Source organism: Bombina bombina, chromosome 4 (genome assembly GCF_027579735.1).
Source record: "Bombina bombina isolate aBomBom1 chromosome 4, aBomBom1.pri, whole genome shotgun sequence".
Lineage (NCBI taxonomy): Eukaryota > Metazoa > Chordata > Amphibia > Anura > Bombinatoridae > Bombina > Bombina bombina.
The window spans coordinates 77,552,679-77,573,630 of record NC_069502.1 but is presented as its reverse complement, the minus strand read 5'-3'; positions in this window follow the sequence as shown (position 1 = coordinate 77,573,630).

Genomic DNA, 20,952 nt, shown 5'->3' with positions numbered 1-20,952 from the left:
TTTTTCTTTAGTTAATTAGAACGATTTAAATTATTATTATAGTTATTATTTCTTAAGTTAAATAAAACGATTTAAACTGTTGTTATTATTAAGGTAATTGTTATTTTTCTTTAGATAAATAAAACGATTTAAATTGTTTCTATTAAGGTAGCAATTATTTTTCTCTTTACAATAAAATACAACTAAAAAGTTGAGCAAATATAAATGATTATACTGAAGATAGTTCACCTCCCAATAATTTCAAAATTATCTATTTCTAAAGGTGTATATATAAATAAGTAAACTAAATAATAATCTGAAAAGTTATTTTTCTAAAATGTAAACCTTTTAGTTATAGAAAACCATGATTTATGTTTTAATATTTTTTTATTGAGTTATTTCTTTGACAAAGTAACAGACAGTGCGCACAAGTATAGCAGTCAGTGTTCCCTTTAAGGCCAGTTTTCTGAGCGACCCAGCAGTGAAACAGTTAATAAGGGAACCACACCTTGGAGTCTGCATTGTATAGTGTTTGCTAATTGTTCTAATTAACTGTTTCTCTGCTGGGCCGCTCACAAAACTGGCTTTAGAGGGAACACTGATAGCAGTAAACATTTTCTACCATACATACCCACCTTATTAACATATAATATCTAGGTCCAAATAGATTGTCTAGAGCGGTTATCTGTCCCCTCGCTATTTGTAGAATTTCTACCTTTTGGCTGCTATCAAGAAGTCCCATTGCTCAGTGAGTGGAAATAGAAGAAAAGGTAAAAAATCCTTGTGTCTGTCACTAGAAAAGTAGTTGACCCTCTGCCCACTGTTTCATAAACGAGATGTGATGGTGCTTGCTACCTCAAGCATTTATGTTGCAGCATGATATAAAACATTAGCGCTGCGGAATCTGTTGGCGCTCTACAAATAACCGATAATAATCTACATCAGAGGCAAGGAAATGGGAGAAAAACATAAGAAGAAGAAAAAGAAACAAAAACTCAAAAGAACAAAACATGTTTGATTATACCTTATTGGAACTACCTGAAACAAATCCTACCAGAGACACCAAGACCCCCCCTACTGATCCCCTGATCTTTAGCGATCTTGAGTACTTTTCTTCTGTAGCAGCGTTTCCTAAGTATCCCCATTCCCTCGTAGTATCCAGTAGAACCTTATTTGTTCGAACTGTGTTTGTGTGTCCAAGACCTTAGATGCAGATTCGTACATATTGTATGTTAGAGCAATCTTATTTTTAATCTCTGTCCATGTAGGTACCTGAGATTTCCAATATTTTGCTATGCAGGTCCTAGTCACCGTACATACTATTCTTATAAAATAATGTGTTTGTTGAACCTTCGGTCTGATTGGTGTAGCAGGGCTTGTGTTATAGATTGTTGTATTCTCTCGCCCAGTGTATTACCTAGTAGTGCTGATAAATGATCCCATATTGGTTTAACCTGTTCACAATCCCACCACATATGACGGTATGAGCCCACATTTCCACATCCCCTATAACACAGTCTGTTACTTGTGGATGACATGTGTAAAGTTTTAATGGTGTTAGATACCACCTGAAAATGTTTTTATTGTGTTCTCTCTTAAAGGGACAGTCAAGTCCAAAAAACTTTTATGATACAAACAGAGCATGTCATTTTAAACAACTTTCCAATTTACTTTTATCACTACTTTTGCTTTGTTCTCTTGGTATTCTTAGTTGAAAGCTAAACCTAGGAGGTTCATATGCTAATTTCTTAGACCTTGAAGGCCGCCTCTAATGTAAATGCATTTTGACAGTTTTTCACCACTAGAGGGCTGTAGTTCATGTGTTTCATATAGATAACCTGGAGCTCATGCACGTGAATTTACCATGGAGTGAGCACTGATTGGCTAAAATGCAAATCTGTCAAAAGAACTGAAATAAGAGGGCAGTCTGCAGATGCTTAGATACAAGGTAATTACAGAGGTAAAATTATTATTATTATAACTGTGTTGGTTATGCAAAACTGGGGAATGAGTAATTAAGGGATTATCTATCTTTTAAAACAACAACAATTCTGGTGTTGACTGTCCCTTTAAGTCTTCACTCCAAAGTCCATTGCATGCTGAATTAAAAATGTTATCCCAAGCCTTTTTTCCCTTGATATATTTAAGTCCTGTTCCCATTTCTAAGTGGTTGATGACTTAGTAGTATCTACCCCTTGTAATGCCAAATACAATCTGGAGATGGTTTGTTTGGGTCTATGTGTAGCTTTTAATAAATCTTCTATAATTGTAGAGTGTTTTTGAGATACTGATGTATTTCTGAAGAGATTTGAAGATATTGGTACCAGTGTAGTTTCACCGGACTCAACACCGCCAGTATTTGAGTGAATGTTTTAAGTTTCCCTATATATATGCACCCCTATACAGCCCTTTGTTCCCCCACTTATCCACTGTCTTTTGTGTTTCTTTAGCTACTAGGTATCTAATAGGTATTAGCATTGAGTGAGTGGGAAATAAGATCTTTGATTTAGACACCAAAGCCCATATATAATTGGTATTGTCTAACGTTGGTGGCTTATATTTACCCGAAAACCATTATTTAAAGGGACCTTCCACTCAAAATCTTAATGCACATATATAAAATACATCTTTAAATATAAACATATTTGCAATATACATGTATTGGCAAAATTGCTTCTAGTAAAAGTTATCACTGTTTTATTGTTAGCATTTTTCTCTGCACGTGCATGTGAAGCATATCTAGTTATTTTCAGTGCACCAGTATTTTAAATACTTCAGCTGCTCAGAGCGCCAGTGGGGCTTATATCAGGCCAGCAATCAACAAATTGAGTCATTACCAGATGGTACAAGGACCTTAGGTTCTCTGAGCAAGTGCAGTGTTTAAAATGCTGGTGCACGGTGCATACTTAAATACACTTTTGAAATAGCTTTAGCTTTTATTAGATACATTTTTGCCAATACCTGTATATTACACAAATACTTATATTCAAAACTGAAAGGCATCCATGTGGATTACAATTTTGGCTGGAAGGTCCTTTAAATCTAGTTTTATTGACTAGTAATTAAAGTAGTGATTTAAACCATGATTTAAATTGCATCAAATCCACCCTGCAAGATAATTAATACAATTTGTTAATAGAAGTAAATTGGAAAGTTATTTAAATCATAAAAGAAAAATTTGGGGTTTCATGTCCCTTTAAAGAAACATAAATATGCAAAAGGAAATTTCAGTAATGAGTTAGAGAATTGTATTATTTCAGTATTAATTGCATATAACTGTATTAACTGTAGTTAAAGTCATCTTCAGAGCTAGCTGAACACATCTGGTGAGTCAATGACAAGAGACAAAGGTGTGTAGATGCTAATCACCAACTAGCTCACAGTCATTTAGTAGCAGAAATTCCCTTTGGGTAGGACAAGAGGGGCACCCGCTCAGGACCCCATACTTTGGGGGACCCCACACTGTCAATGGTGAGGTTATGAAAAGGTGCATCCTGTATTAAGTTTAGGAAGAAATATTTATCCTATCAGGAGGTGTAATATATAGTATTATTCTTTATATAGGTAACACTGAATGTTGGAACAGGGGTAAGCCATACACATACAGGGGGCAGGACATACAATGGGAGGGGAATAAGAGGAAGCCGCACAAATTTGTCTTGCCCAGGGCCCCACAAATGCTAATGGCGGCCATATTATCTAGGTATGCTTTTCAACAATGGATACCAAGAGAATGAAGTAAATTTGCTCATAGGAAAATATTGAAAAGTCTAAAAAATGCCTGTACTATCTAAACCATGAATGAGTTCCATGTCCCTTAAAAGTTTAGCTACAGGTAGAAATTCCTTTATCTAAACTGCTTGGGAGCAGGAAAAGGTTTGGATTTCAGAATAGTTTGGATTTTGGAACATTTGTAAACAACAATATCTTATGCCATCTAGGCAATATTTTTATGTCATAATACAGCTTATACATGTAACTAAAGGTAGTTTTATATAATTTTTAATACTTTTGTATACCTAGTACCCTCGTAAATATATAGTACTGTACTGTAATCAGAAAGGTAATTGTTATTTTAAATAAATATAGACTTTTATTTATATTTTAGAACACAAAAAAACAAACCAAAGACAAAAGCAGAGAAGATTGTGACTTACAGGTGGGAAAAAAGTAAATATTGATTTTATTTTTAAAAACGTATTAATTAAAAGGTTTGGATTACATAATAAGTTTGAAATTCCAGATTTAGGGATTTGCACCTGTATTTGCATAAAGTCTCAGAAAAGTAGCAAACAAATATTATTATACCTTTAATGTGTATACACATATATATTTTAGCTACTGAATGGCACCCTGTATCTGAATAAACCCTACCTTATCCAGTATATTATTCCAAGGCTTTAGTCAATTTATTTTTTATTAATTATCCAATTAACTTTCACTTTTAGTTTAAACATTTTTCTTCATGCTTTAGAGATCATCCAGGTTTATTTAATTATATTATATTCACCAACTCGTTCTTTTTCCTTATTCTTATACTTTGACAGTTTGCTCCAATTCCAATGATGGAATAGCAGAAAAAGGAGTTATGGTTTGTGTTCCCTGGTTGTTTTGAAGTGTAGTGTGATGAGTGATCTGAATGTTTTTTACTATTCTACTTTCACTCCTATGATTTTTATTATTATTATGCAAATATTTGCCTCCTGTCTTAACTGAAATCTTGCTTATTCTTTTACTAAAGCTAGAATATTAAAATTAAAAAAAAATGTATTCCACCTTATTCTCATGACAATATGTCTATGCCTATTTTCTGTAATTATTGTTTTATGCAGGGAGGGGTTGGTTTGTTTTTTTAAAGTTGTATGTAAGGCAAAAAAAAATGTTATTTTTCATCTGTTTGTTGATCATTAAATGTTAATTATTATGGTCAACAAATAATTACTAATAATAAGTAAACCTGCCTTAAGCCTCTAGATTTTAATATCTGACAATGTACTAATACATTAAATATTTTAACCATGTGCTAATAAAAGTTATTTTTTACGTACAGGGACATTAAACACAAAATGTTTCTTTCATGATTCTGATAGAAAATACAATTTTAAATAACATACCAATTTACTTCTATTATTTAATTTGCTTCATTCTTCAGATATCCTTTGTTGAAGAAATAGCAATGCACAAGGGTGAGTCAATCACACGAGGAATCTAGGTACAACCACCAATCAGCAGCTACTGAGCCTATTTAGATATGCTTTTCAACAAAGGGTTTCAAGAGAATGGAGCAAATTAGATAATAGAAGTAAATTGGAAAGTTGTTTATAAGTGCATTCTCTTTCTAAATCATTAACCCCTTAATGACCGAGGACGTGCAGGGTACGTCCTCAGAAAAAAGGCAGTTAACGCCTGAGGACGTACCCTGCACGTCCTCGGTGTGGAAAGCAGCTGGAAGCGATCCTGCTCGCTTCCAGCTGCTTTCCGGTTATTGCAGTGATGCCTCGATATGGAGGCATCCTGCAATAACCTTAGATGGCCATCCGATGCAGAGAGAGCCACTCTGTGGCCCTCTCTGCACCGGACATCGATGGCCGGTATCGTTGGTGGGTGGGAGCCGGTGTGGGAGGTGGGTGGCGGCCATCAATGGCCCTGGTCATGTGGAGGGGGCGGGATCGTGGGCGTGGAAGCCCGGGCGCGCGCGGGAGCACGCACGTGCACGAGGGGGCAGGGACCGGGTGGGGACCGCTGCACTACAGAAAAAAATGTGTCCCAAAATAAAAGTGGGACCAGTAATTTTTTTTAAAAAAAACCTTAGGCGTTATTTAGGTGGTGGGGGTTGGTCCGTGGGGGGGGGGAAGCTACACTACAGAAAAAAATAAAAAAAAAATAAAAAAAATAAACATTTGATTGTGCAAACTGGGTACTGGCCGACAGCTGCCAGTACCCAAGATGGCCCCCAATAAGGCAGAGGGGGAGGCTTAGAGAGCTGTTTTGGGGGGGATCAGGGAGGTTGGGGGCTAAGGGGGGATCCTAAACACAGCATATGTAAATATTTTTTTTTTTTTTTCTTTAAAAAAAAAAATCTTTTATTTTAGTACTGGCAGACTTTCTGCCAGTACTTAAGATGGCGGGACAATAGTGGGGTGGGGGAGGGAAGGGAGCTGTTTGGGAGGGATCAGGGGGTGGTATGTGTCAGGTGGGAGGCTGAACTCTACACTAAAGCTAAAATTAACCCTGCAAGCTCCCTACACACTACCTAATTAACCCCTTCACTGCTAGCCATAATACACGTGTGATGCGCAGCAGCATTTAGCGACTTTCTAATTACCAAAAAGCAACGCCAAAGTCATATATGTCTGCTATTTCTGAACAAAGGGCATCCCAGAGAAGCATTTACAACCATTTGTGCCATAATTGCACAAGCTGTTTGTAAATAATTTCAGTGAGAAACCTAAAATTGTGAAAAAATTAACGTTTTTTTTAATTTGATCGCATTTGGCGGTGAAATGGTGGCATGAAATATACCAAAATGGGCCTAGATCAATACTTGGGGTTGTCTACTACACTACACTAAAGCTAAAATTAACCCTAGAAGCTCCCTACATGCTCACTAATTAACCCCTTCACTGCTGGGCATAATACACGTATTTTGCGCAGGGGCATTTAGCAGCCTTCTAATTACCAAAAAGCAAAGCCAAAGCCATATATGTCTGCTATTTCTGAACAAAGGGGATCCCAGAGAAGCATTTACAACCATTTATGCTATAATTGCATAAGTTGTTTGTAAATAATTTCAGTGAGAAACCTAAAGTTTGTGAAAATATTTGTGAAAAAGTGAACAATTTTTTTTTATTTGATCGCATTTGGCGGTGAAATGGTGGCATGAAATATACCAAAATGGGCCTAGATCAATACTTTGGGATGTCTTCTAAAAAAAAATATATACATGTCAATGGATATTCAGGGATTCCTGAAAGATATTAGTGTTCCAATGTAACTAGCGCTAATTTTGAAAAATGTGGTTTGGAAATAGCAAAGTGCTACTTGTATTTATGGCCCTATAACTTGCAAAAAAAGCAAAGAACATGTAAACATTGGGTATTTCTAAACTCAGGACAAAATTTAGAAACTATTTAGCATGGGCGTTTTTTGGTGGTTGTAGATGTGTAACAGATTTTGGGGGTCAAAGTTAGAAAAAATGTGTTTTTTTCCATTTTTTCCTCATATTTTATAATGTTTTTTATAGTAAATTCTAAGATATGATGAAAATTATGGTATCTTTTGAAAGTCAATTTAATGGCGAGAAAAACGGTATATAATATGTGTGGGTACAGTAAATGAGGAAGAGGAAAATTACAGCTAAACACAAACACTGCAAAAATGTAAAAATAGCCTTGGTCCCAAACGGACAGAAAATGGAAAAGTGCTGCGGTCATTAAGGGGTTAAAGAAACATTTGGGTTTCATGTTCATTTAACTTGCTAGAACTCATATAAATATCTGATTGTATTTGTTTGTTCATTGTCATCTGATACCTTTGCACCATGAAAAAATCCTTGCATAATTTCTCTTGTAAGGTGTATCCAGTCCACGGATCATCCATTACTTGTGGGATATTCTCATTCCCAACAGGAAGTTGCAAGAGGACACCCAACAGCAGAGCTGTAATATACCTCCTCCCCTAACTGTCATAGCCAGTCATTCTCTTGCAACTCTCAACAAGCTAGGTCGTTGTAGGAGAGAGTGGTTAAATATAGCTAGTTTATTTTCTTCAATCAAAAGTTTGTTATTTTTAAATAGTACCGGAGTTGTGCTATTTTATCTCAGGCAGTAAATACAAGAAGAATCTGCCAGAGGTTTCTATGATCTTAGCAGGTTGTAACTAAGATCCATTGCTGTTCTCATATATGTCTGAGGGAATTACACAGATGAGGTAACTTCAGCGAGAGAATGGCGTGCAGTTTATTCTGCTATCAGGTATGTGCAGTTATCATTTTTTCTAGAGATGGAAAACACTAGAAAATGCTGCTGATACCGGATTAATGTAAGTTAAGCCTGAATACAGTGATTTAATAACGACTGGTATCATGCTTACTCCCAGGGGTAATACCCTTATGATATTGCAATATAAAACGTTTGCTGGCATGTTTAATCATTTTTATATATGCTCTGGTGATAAAACTTTATTGGGGCCTAGTTTTTTCCACATGTCTGGCTTAAATTTTGACTAGAAACAGTTTTACTGAGGCTTTCCACTGTTATAGTATAAAAGTTACAGTTGGTGCAGTTAAAATTACAAACTGTGACATCCAGCTTCCCTCAGGAGTCCCCTGTATGCTATAGGACATCTCTAAAGGGCTCAAAGGCTTTCCAAAGTCGTTTATTGGGGAAGGTAGGGCCACAGCTTGCTGTGGCAGTTGGTTGTGACTGTTAAAAAAAAAAAAAAAACGTCAATTTCGTTTTTTTGATCCGTTTTTTGAACTAAGGGGTTAATCATCCATTTGCAAGTGGATGCAATGCTCTGCTAGCCTATTACATACACTGTAAAAATTTCATTTGATTTACTGCATTTTTTCACTGTTTTTCAAATTCTGACAAAATTTGTTTCTCTTAAAGGCACAGTACCGTTTTTTATATTTGCTTGTTAACTTGATTTAAAGTGTTTTCCAAGCTTGCTAGTCTCATTGTTAGTCTGTATAAATATGTCTGACATAGAAGAAACTCCTTGTTCATTATGTTTAAAAGCCATGGTGGAACACCCTCTTAGAATGTGTACCAAATGTACTGTTTTCATTATATGTAATAAAGATCATATTCTTTTTTTAAAAAATTATCACCAGAGGAATCTGACGAGGGGAAAGTTATGACGACTAACTCTCCCCACGTGTCAGACCCTTTGACTCCCGCCCAAGGGACTCACGCTCAAATGGCGCCAAGTACATTTAGGGCGCCCATAGCGTTTACTTTACAAGACATGGCGGCAGTCATGGATAATACACTGTCAGCGGTATTAGCCAGACTACCTGAACTTAGAGGTTAGCGAGATAGCTCTGGGGTGAGACAAAATGCAGAGCATACTGACGCTTTAAGAACCATGTCTGATACTGCCTCACAATATGCAGAAGCTGAGGAAGGAGAGCTTCAGTCAGTGGGTGATGTTAATGACTCAGGAAAGATACCTGATTCTAATATTTCTACATTTAAATTTAAGCTTGAACACCTCCGCGTGTTGCTTAGGGAGGTTTTAGCTGCTCTGAATGACTGTGATACCATTGCAGTGCCAGAGAAATTGTGTAGACTGGATAAATGCTTTGCAGTGCCGGTGTGTACTGATGTTTTTCCAATACCTAAAAGGTTTACAGAAATTATTAATAAGGAATGGGATAGACCAGGTGTGCCGTTCTCTTCCCCTCCTATTTTTAGAAAAATGTTTTGCAATAGACGCCACCACACGGGACTTATGGCAGACAGTCTCTAAGGTGGAGGGAGCAGTTTCTACTCTAGCAAAGCGTACTACTATGCCTGTCGAGGACAGTTGTGCTTTTTTAGATCCAATGGATAAAAAATTAGAAGGTTACCTTAAGAAAATATTTATTCAACAAGGTTTTATCCTACAGCCCATTGCATGCATTGCCCCTGTCACTGCTGCTGCGGCGTACTGGTTTGAGTCTCTGGAAGAGGCTTTACAGGTAGCGACTCCATTGGATGACATACTTGGCAAACTTAGAGCACTTAAGCTAGCCAATTATTTTATTTCTGATGCCATTGTTCATTTGAATAAACTAACGGCTAAGAATTCTGGTTTTGCTATACAGGCACGCAGAGCGCTATGGCTTAAATCATGGTCAGCTGACGTGACTTTAAAATCTAAGCTCCTTTAATTCCCTTCAAGGGGCAGACCCTATTCCGGCCTGGTTTGAAGGAGATTATTGCTGATATCACGGGAGGAAAAGGTCGTGCCCTTCCTCAGGACAGGTCCAAATCTAGGGCCAAACAGTCTAATTTTCGTGCCTTTCGAAACTTCAAGGCAGGTGCGGCATCAACTTCCTCTAATAATAAACAAGAGGGAACTTTTGCTCAATCCAAGATGGTCTGGAGACCAAACCAGACCTGGAAAAAAGGTAAGCAGGTCAAAAAGCCTGCTGCTGCCTCTAAGACAGCATGAAGGAACGACCCCCTATCCGGTAACGGATCTAGTAGGGGGCAGACTTTCACTCTTCGCCCAGGCATGGGCAAGAGATGTTCAGGATCCCTGGGCGTTGGAAATTATATCCCAGGGATATCTTCTGGACTTCAAAGCTTCCCCCCCAAAAGGGAGATTTCACCTTTAACAATTATCTGCAAACCAGATAAAGAGAGAGGCATTATTACACTGTGTACGAGACCTCCTAGTTATGGGAGTGATCCATCCAGTTCCAAATGAGGAACAGGGTTTTTAATCAAATCTGTTTGTGGTTCCCAAAAAAGAGGGAACCTTCAGACCGATTTTGGATCTAAAGATCTTAAACAAATTCCTCAAAGTTCCGTTGTTCAAGATGGAAACTATTCGTACCATCCTACCACTGATCCAGGAGAGTCAATATATGACTACAGTGGATCTAAAGGATGCTTATCTTCACATTCCGATACACAAAGATCATCATCGGTTTCTCAGGTTTGCCATTCAAGACAGGCATTACCAGTTGTAGCTCTTCCCTTTGGATTAGCTACAGCCCCAAGAATCTTTACAAAGGTTCTAGGGTTGTTTTTGGCGGTCCTAAGGCCGCGGGGCATAGCAGTAGCCCCTTATTTAGATGACATCCTGATACAGGCGTCAAACTTCCAAATTGCCAAGTCTCATACGGATGTAGTACTGGCATTTCTGAGGTCGCATGGGTGGAAAGTGAACGAGGGAAAGTGTTCTCTATCCCCACTCACAAGAGTTTCCTTTCTAGGGACTCTGATAGATTCTGTAGAAATGAAAATTTACCTTGACGGAGTCCAGGTTATCAAAGCTTCTAAATTCCTGTCGGGTTCTTCATTCCATTCCGCGCCCTTTGGTGGCTCAGAGTATGGGAGTAATCGGCTTAATGGTAGCGGCAATGGACATAGTGCCGTTTGCACGCTTACATCTCAGACCGCTGAAACTATGCAGGCTCAGTCAGTGGAGCGGGGATTACACAGATTTGGCCCCTCAACTAAATCTGGACCAAGAGACCAGGGATCCTCTTCCCTGGTGGCTATCTCGGGTCCATCTGTCCAAAGGTATGACCTTCGCAGGCCAGATTGGACTATTGTAACAACAAATGCCAGCCTTCTAGGTTGGGGTGCAGTCTGGAACTCCCTGAAAGCTCAGGGATCGTGGACTCAGGAGGAGTCTCTCCTTCCAATAAATATTCTGGAACTAAGAGCGATATTCAAAGCTCTTCAGGTTTGGCCTCAGTTAGCAACTCTGAGGTACATCAGATTTCAGTCGGTCAACATCACGACTGTAGCTTACATCAACCATCGAGGGGGAACAAGAAGTTCCCTAGAGATGTTAGAAGTTTCAAAAACAATTCACTGGGCAGAGATTCACTCTTGCCACCTATCAGCTATCCATATCCCAGGTGTAGAGCACTGGGAGGCGGATTTTCTAAGTCGTCAGACTTTTCATCCGGGAGAGTGGGAACTCCATCCGGAGGTATTTGCACAACTGATTCTCCGTTGGGGCAAACCAGAACTGGATCTCATGGCGTCTCGCCAGAACGCCAAGCTTCCGTGTTACGGATCCAGGTCCAGGGATCCCAAGGCGACACTGATAGATACTCTAGCAGCGCCCTGGTCTTTCAACCTGACTTATGTGTTTCCACCGTTTCCTCTGCTCCCTCGACTGATTGCCAAGATCAAGCAGGAGAGAGCATTGGTGATTCTGATAGCACCTGCGTGGCCACGCAGGAACTGGTATGCAGATCTAGTGGACATGTCATCCTTTCCACCATGGTCTCTGCCTCTGAGACAGGACCTTCTACTTCAGGGTCCTTTCAACCATCCAAATCTAATTTCTCTGAGGCTGACTGCCTGGAGATTGAACGCTTGATTTTATCAAAGCGTGACTTCTCCGAGTCAGTTATTGATACCTTATTACAGGCACGAAAGCCTGTCACCAGGAAAATTTACCATAAGGTATGGCGTAGATATCTTTATTGGTGTGAATCCAAGGGTTACTCATGGAGTAAGGTCAGGATTCCTAGGATTTTATCTTTTCTCCAAGAAGGTTTGGAAAAAGGATTGTCAGCTAGTTTCTTAAAGGGACAGATTTTTGCTCTGTCTATTCTTTTGCACTAGCGTCTGGCAGATGTTCCAGACGTCCAGGCATTTTGTCAGGCTTTAGTTAGAATCAAGCCTGTGTTTAAACCTGTTGCTCCACCATAGAGCTTAAACTTGGTTCTTAAGGTTCTTCAAGGAGTTCCGTTTGAACCTCTTCATTCCATAGATATCAAACTTTTATCTTGGAAAGTCCTTTTTTTTTTTGGTAGCTATTTCCTCGGCTCGTAGAGTCTCTGAGCTATCTGCCTTACAATGTGATTCTCCTTATCTGATTTTTCAAACGGATAAGGTAGTCCTGCGTACCGAACCTGGGTTCTTACCTAAGGTGGTATCTAACAAGAATATCAATCAAGAGATTGTGGTTCCAATCTTGTGTTACACAATCTGGATGTGGTCCGTGCTTTAAAGTTTTACTTACAAGCTACTAAAGATTTTCGTCAAACATCTGCTTTGTTTGTTGTCTACTCTGGACAGAGGAGAGGTCAAAAGGCTTTGGCAACCTCTTTTTCTTTTTGGCTAAGAAGCTTAATCCGTTTAGCCTATGAGACTGCTGGACAGCAGCCTCCTGAAAGGATTACAGCTCATTCCACTAGACCTGTGGCTTCCACTTGGGCCTTTAAAAATGAGGCTTCTGTTGAACAGATTTGCAAGGCGGCGACTTGGTCTTCGCTTCATACTTTTTCAAAATTTTACAAATTTGATACTTTTGCTTCTTTGGAGGCTATATTTGGGAGAAAGGTTTTACAGGCAGTGGTTTCTTCCATTTAAGTTCCTGCCTTGTCCCTCCCTTCATCCGTGTACTTTAGCTTTGGTATTGGTATCCCACAAGTAATGGATGATCCGTGGACTGGATACACCTTACAAGAGAAAACACAATTTATACTTACCTGATAAATTTATTTCTCTTGTGGTGTATCCAGTCCACGGCCCGCCCTGTCATTTTAAGGCAGGTAATTTTTAAATTTAAACTACAGTAACCACTACACCCTATGGTTCCTCCTTTCTCGGCTTGTTTTCGGTCGAATGACTGGCTATGACAGTTAGGGGAGGAGCTATATTACAGCTCTGCTGTTGGGTGTCCTCTTGCAACTTCCTGTTGGGAATGAGAATATCCCACAAGTAATGGATGATTCGTGGACTGGATACACCACAAGAGAAATAAATTTATCAGGTAAGTATAAATTGTGTTTTTTTTTTTTTTTACTTGGCGAATAAATTATTTTATTCTAAAAGATTCTATTCTATATTTGGTTTCTGAATATACTAGCTGGATAGTGACAATTTGCAAGTCACATAGTGGAAAACATGTGGATGCAGAGGGCAAACATATATCACATGAGCCATTTGTTAGATTCACCCTAAGGAAGCTGCATACTTTATTAAATAGTCAAAACTCCAAAAGTCCTAAATATAGTCCTATGAAAATAAGCATCTCAAAATTTTAAACCAATGTGTTTTCAGGCATGTAACATAGTCCTTTTTGCGTCTTTTTACTAAAATTTGGATTGCCAGAATCTTTCATAACGAATATTCAGAGAAATTAGTTTCCCAGCATATTCGTCTGTTGCACTATTCGGTATTCAATTTGTTTTAAACTAAATTAATACTGAATATTCCTGGAAGGTTTACATTAGTCTTTGTTAAACTAATGTAAATGTTCCTTTGCTGCGGGTGAAAACATTCAAATGTAGCATTATACTTAACTCTAGTGCACTCAAGAGCCGCTCTAATCCCGAACCTTCTTCTTAGAGCCCCGGGCCACTCTAATAGGAGGCTTACCGCAGCAGTTCCCAGGTCCTGCGCTAAAGGACCTTCTGTCAGGGTTTTTCCCTGCTTTGTTTGCCATGTGCTGCTGTCAGCCATTTTACTCACCTCTCTTGCTGACTCTGGTGCATACTGTGTGATGCTGCTCATTTCCTGCACTTCCTTTTATGTCCAGACTGGTGTACATCATCCGTGTGAGACAGGATACAGTCTCAGAATTGTGATGTCATCATTATTTAAAGGGCCTCTGTTCAATATGCTTTGCCCTTGCGTTGTCTCAGACTTGTTTGTGAGAGCTCCTGTGTATTACCTGGCTGTCTGACGTCCATCCTGGTTCCTGATTCCGGCTCGTCTGACTATTTGCTTTGGCTCCTAACTCAGCTCGCCTGACTATTTGCTTTGGCTCCTGACTCGGCTCATCTGACTACCAGCTTTGGTTTTGATTCCTGGCTTGTTATTTGACTTGTGGACTTTTTATTATTTTTTTATATTAATAAAGGTGTGATTATTTTTGCTCTTCTCGTCTCAGTCTCAGGGTATTCCGGCTTTGGAGGAGCATCTCCGGCAACTCCGTTCCACGTGGGTGCAGATTCAGGATTGCCTTCATCGTTCTATGCAGCGCCAAAAGTTCCAGGCTGATCGTAGGCATCTGCACGCGCCTTCTTACCAGGTTGGTGAGAGAGTTTGGCTGTCCTCCCGCAACTTGAACCTTTGTGTGCCTTCCAATATACTGGCTCCCCATTTTGTTGGTCCTTTACGAATACTCCAATGGGTCAATCCTGTGGCCTACGCTCTTGACCTTCCTCCTGCAATGTGCATCTCCAATGTTTTTCATGTCTCCCTCTTGAAACCATTGGTTTGTAATCGGTTTACCACTGTGTTGCCTCGTCCCCTTCCTATCTTTGTTGACAACCATGAGGAGTATGAGGTCAGCAGCATTATTGACTCTCGTATGTCCAGGGGCCGTGTACAGTATTTGGTTCACTGGAGGGGCTACGGTCCGGAGGAGCGTTCATGGGTTCCTTCCTCTGATGTTCATGCTCCCGCCCTCCTCCGTGCCTTCCATGCCCGTTTCCCCAATAAGCCTTTCGTCCTCCCGCGGGGGAGGGGTCGTTGAGGGGAGGGTACTGTCAGGGTTTTTTCCCTGCTTTGTTTGCCATGTGCTGCTGACAGCCATTTTATTCACCTCTCTTGCTGACTCTGGTGCATACTGTGTGATGCTGCTCATTTCCTGCACTTCCTTTTATGGCCAGACTGGTGTACATCATCCGTGTTAGACAGGATGCAGTCTCAGAATTGTGATGTCATCACTTATTATTTAAAGGGCCTCTGTTCAGTATGTGTATTACCTGGCTGTCTGACGTCCTTCCTGGTTCCTGATCCCTGGCTTGTTCATGCTCTTCTCCTTGTTCCTGATTCCGGTTCGTCTGACTACTCGCTTTGGCTCCTGACTCGACTCGTCTGACTATTCGCTTTGGCTCCTGACTCGGCTCGTCTGACTACCAGCTCTGGTTTTGATTCCTGGCTTGTTATTTGACTTGTGGACTTTTTATTATTTTTTGCTATTAATAAAGGTGTGATTATTTTTGCTCTTCTCGTCTCAGTCTGATTGCTGGCACCCTGACACCTTCTCCTTCATGAGATTGTAAGAATTAGAAGAGTTACAATTTCAAAGGTAAATTAATGATTACAATAAATGTTACTGCATACTCATCCCACTAGGGAGGCTTTCCTTACTAAATTACTCCTATGATATTGTGAATCCCTCAAGCGGGGACCTACGACTATAGATGTGAAATGCAGTAAACAAAAGCAAAAAAATTGCACTACAGTATACAATAGATCAGATCATCACCCTTGTACCATCTACCTCACATAATGCAGCTCTGGCTCACGCCACACGCGCATTTCGCTAGTTAGAGCTCGCATTTTGCATCCATAGTCCTAGGACCCATATATTGCCCCACTTGAAGAATTCACTAAATCATAGTCGTAATTGAGTTATATAGCATGTTTAGGTTTTTTATGTATGTTTTACTTTTGTTTTGTTTTTAACTAACTATGTATAGTAAAGGTTAAGATTTATTTGTTTCCTCCGGATAAAAAGGTCTGTTTGGAAAATTGAAATATTGCTAATATTAACTATTGTATTAAAGGGACACTGAACCCAATTTTTTTCTTTCATGAATCAGATAGAATATGCAATTTTAAGCAACTTTCTAATTTGCTCCTATTATCAAGTTTTCTTCATTCTCTTGGTATCTTTATTTGAAAAGCAAGAAAGTAAGTTTAGATGCCAGCCCATTTTAGGTGAACAACCTGGGTTGTTCTTGCTGATTGGTGGATAAATTCACCCACCAATAAACAAATGCTGTCCAGGGTCCTGAACCAAAAATTGGCTGGCTCCTTAGCTTAGATGCCTTCTTTTTCAAATAAAGATAGTAAGAGAACGAAGAAAAATTGATAATAGGAGTAAATTAGAAAGTTGCTTAAAATGGCATGCTCTATTTGAATCATGAAAGAATTTTTTGGGGGTTCAGTGTCCCTTTAAGTGTGTACCTATAAATATCCTAAATTGTGTCCTTCAACAAAGGATACTAAGAGAATAAAGCAAAATAGATAATATAATTCATTTGGAGATAGTTTAAAACTGTGTTTCCTGTCGGAATTGTGAAAGGATGTTTTTGGGTTTCATGTCCTTTTAATTAATTAAGCAGTGCAAGTTGTAGAGATGTAATTTATCTGTTTGGCAACATAAATCATTCTAAATATCACAATTATTTTTACTTATAAAATAAACCAACAGATGCCTTCCAACCAGGTGTTCAGCTAATCCTGTGATTAGCAAATAAGCTTTACTTAGGTTTATAATATCACCCAGACGGGAGTGCAGCCAGACTTTGTAATTAAGCGCATGTAAACACTCATTACATAATGTTATATACCACCCATAGCATTGGCGCTGCATCGCTGTGTAAACGGTAAATAAGGGTTACAGGTTATTATTGCTCTCACTCAGGCTTGGAGCCAATTATTAAAGCTAATAGTAAGGTCAGTAAATAAATAAAATAGGATTACATTACACAGAGGGGGGTTTGATATATAATGCATAGTGCCAAGAAGGTTAGAGCCAATGGAATAGAGAGGGGAGAATAAATGCTAAAGGGGCAGTCTAGTCAGAATTAAACTTTCATCATTCAGATAGGACATGCAATTTTAAACAACTTTCCAATTTATTTTTACCATCAAATTTGCTTTGTTCTTTTTGTATTCTTTGTTAAAAGCTAAACCTATGTAGGCTCATATGCTATTTTCTAAGCCCTTGAAAGCCACCACTCATCTCAGTGCATTTTGACAGTTTTTCACAGCTAGACAGCGCTAGTTCATGAGTACAATATAGATAACATTGTGCTCACTCACTGATTGACTAAAATGCAAGTCTGAGATAAGGGGCAGTCTGCAGAGTCTTAGATACAAGATTATCACAGAAGTATAAAGTATATTAATATAACTGTGTTGGTTGTGCAAAACTGGGGAATGGGTGATAAAGGGATTATCTATATTTTTAAACAATACATTTCTGGAGTACACTGTCCCTTTAAAACCTTTTGCAGTCTTAATTCAAGCCTGTCAACCATTGCTTAGCGTAGCTACATAAAGTTAGCCGTACCATTTACAAATCAGGATAAAAATAACACAAAAGTATGGCAGAGATCCTCATAGAAAGGATGTGTCATTTAAAAGGCATTCCCCACCCAAAAGATCACGTGCAGAAGAGAAATGGGCCAATAACAATCTTATAATTCAAAAGAAATAGCTCTTTACAGGCACATTTCAACCAGAAAAGGGCTTCATCAGATTAAGCTTGACCCCACTAATGAGCATGTTATTTCATTATTGTGTAACCTATAGGGTGACATTTGTAAGCATAGGGAATATTTGTGTGGATTTTCAGGACTTTCCCAACCATACTGATGAGGTTAAGGCTGTTACGGAGCAAGGGATTATATTACATTTAAAAAACACAGTATTAGATTAGAAATACTATTTCGAATTCGAATGTGACATTCAAATGTAGCATTCAAATATTACATTTATTAAACACAGACTAGACTAGAAATACTATTTCAAATGTGAATCTTACATTTGAATTCAAATGTCACATTTGAATTAGAATATTACATTTCAAAATTAAATGAATACATAGCTAAACATTCTATTCGAATAAATATTTTCGAATTTTATTGAAAAATTCGAAAACTAAAATTCAAAAAAAGAATGTTAGAATGTTATATAAACATTTGAAATTCAATTTGAACGAACGAATGTATCAAAATTCGTTTTGAATTTCAAATTTTTAGAAACATTCGCCCATCCCTACTGGCAGCTAAGGGGAGCCAAGCTCAGTTGTGAAGAATAAACTGTACTTGGTGGTATAAAGGGTGAGGCCGTTATACCACCACTTTTTGTTGGGGCGTTGCGTACCCCTTCTTCTGCCTGTGTGTCCAGTCACCCACAGGTTGTCCAGTATCTTTGTGGAGGACAGCTAGCAACCCTACTGGGAGCTAGCTGCTGATTGGTAGCTGCATGTATATACCTCTTGTCAATAGCTCACTTGATGTGTTCACCATGATCCCAGTACTGTATTGCTGCTTCTTCAACCAAGTATGAAGCAAATTTGATAATAAAAGTGCATTGGAAAGTTGTTTGCAATTGTTTTTTCTATCTGAAACATTAAAGAAAAAAATTGTATTTCATGTCCCTTTAAGAAGAATGATGTGATATGACCATATGTAAGTATGTATTGTTTCTCTGTATGTGCCTGCTATAAAGCAAGTCACATTGAAACTAAATCAGTAACTGTGTCCTGCTATGTCCCTGTGACCTGGTCATCATTTGACCAATTAGTCAGTTCACTGCTCTGTGATCTGCAATGTTCTCCCTTGTCACTGACCCAAACACTAAAATTCCTGCTGAACTCAGTTTTTAGCAATAAACCTCGGCCAGAAACAATGAACAAAGACTAATGTGCTGAGTTACACATTTTTTTATATTGCTTTTTAAGAAACAATGGTTCAGTTTATATGTTCTCGTTGAAAGGCTTTTCATGTTACAAAAGCTGGGTTATTTTAGTCTCTTTATTCAATATATTTATTGTTTTACAATATTAAGTATTGTTTGTGATTTTCTAGAAATACATAGTAAAAGCACCTGCCTCACAGCTGTACGCTCTGACAGTGGGATACACAATTGTAAGTTTTATGGCTAATCTCTGAAAACTCAGATAGATGTTCCCAGTGAACCAATAAAGACAAATAAATGTTTAATGAAAAATTTTAAAGGTACAGAAAACATTAAGGGCTAGATTACAAGGGAAGTACAATTGTTTGTGTCCGAGAGATAAGGGGTATATTGCGAGGGTTTGTGCTCATCGGGCGTACAGCTCGTATTACAAGTTAGTTTTTTCTTCCACTTTTTTTTTCCATTGACTTCTATGGGGGGGGATACGTAAACGTGCACGCAATATTCTAAATTTGGATTTTTGTGATAGTTGAGTTACCGCTAGAACGAAAAAAGTTTACTTTCAACTAGCTATGTGAGCGCACCCCAAGTAGCTCAAAAATCTTAATTCTAGCAGAGTTAGCGCTCTAGCGGAAGCGCAAAATACTGTTCCACTTGTACTCTGTCCCTAATTTAACAAAAAAGGATAGCCAAGGCTGCCTCCCACCCCTTTCTCTTCCTATTGTGCATGCTCCTGTTTGATAAAGAATGAATAAACTAATACAACATATGTTGATTCATTAATTTATTAGTTAACATATGTCTTATCTAAAAGAGAGCAAAACCTAAACACCCTTCAATGCACATGACCAGGCATTTTCCTCATGCACATCGTTACCTGTAGGCCTATGACGAGGTGCTTTCCTCATGCACAACATCACCTGTAGGCCTATGACGAGGGGCTTTCCTCATGCACATCGTTACCTGTAGGCCTATGACGAGGTGCTTTCCTCATGCACATCGTTACCTGTAGGCCTATGACCAGGCATTTTCCTCATGCACATCGTTACCTGTAGGCCTATGACGAGGCGCTTTCCTCATGCACATTGTCACCTGTAGGAGCATGACCAGGCGCTTTCCTCATGCACATCACTACCTGTAGGCGAATGACGATCTCTTCCCATCATGCAGGGGGATCGCAGATCAAACACTATTTTCGGTGATCCCCTACTACAGGCCGGGGATCGTTGATGGCCTAGTGGGCGGCACTCTCAGGCTTTATGGAAGTGTCAGTGATGTTACCATGTACGCAGAACTAGGAAGCTCACTGTAGCTGCAAGGATGGGGGGAGGGTCTTTACACCCCTCTAGTTGGGTTACCGCTAGAGCGAAAAAAGTTTACTTTCAACTAGCTATGTGAGCGCAACCCAAGTAGCTCAAAAATCTTAATTCTAGCAGAGTTAGCGCTCTAGCGGAAGCGCAAAATACTGTTTCACTTGTACTCTGTCCCTAATTTAACAAAAAAGTGTAGCCAATAAGGCTGCTTCCCACCCCTTTATCTTCCTATTGTGCATGCTCCTGTTTGATAAGGAATGAATAAACTAATACAACATATGGTGATTCATTTATTTATTAGTTAACATATGTCTTATCTAAAAGAGAGCAAAACCTAAACACCCTTCAATGCACATGACCAGGCATTTTCCTCATGCACATCGTTACCTGTAGGCCTATGACGAGGTGCTTTCCTCATGCACATCGTTACCTGTAGGCCTATGACGAGGTGCTTTCCTCATGCACATCGTTACCTGTAGGCCTATGACGAGGTGCTTTCCTCATGCACATCGTTACCTGTAGGCCTATGACGAGGTGCTTTCCTCATGCACAACGTCACCTGTAGGCCTATGACGAGGTGCTTTCCTCAT